We start from the raw sequence: 333 nt of genomic DNA, 5'->3' as shown, positions 1-333 counted from the left end.
AAGAAAAAGAAAAAGAAAAAGAAAAAGAAAAAGAAAAAGAAAAAGAAGAGCATCTGCAAAACAAGGATTTGGGATAAATGTGTACTCATTAAGAAAGTTTAATAGAACAAAAAGGATTTTGTTTCCTAGAGAGAGTAGTCTTTTTTTTTCTTTTTTTTTTTTTTTTTCATAGTTTTCTCATGATTTTTCCTTTGGGAAATAAGAAAATCATATTTTCACACACACAAAAAAAATAATAATCATTTTTATTCTATATCTTAATACTACGATTTAGGACATCCTCTGTTTTGTTAAAGTATTTTACTTTCATCAGAAGAAGATTTTTTTTTTTAA

The sequence above is a fragment of the Lagopus leucura genome, unplaced genomic scaffold, assembly GCF_019238085.1.
Source record: "Lagopus leucura isolate 7727_CA_CO unplaced genomic scaffold, USGS_WTPT01 Super-Scaffold_73, whole genome shotgun sequence".
NCBI classification, from domain to species: domain Eukaryota; kingdom Metazoa; phylum Chordata; class Aves; order Galliformes; family Phasianidae; genus Lagopus; species Lagopus leucura.
This window is presented reverse-complemented; position numbering follows the sequence as displayed.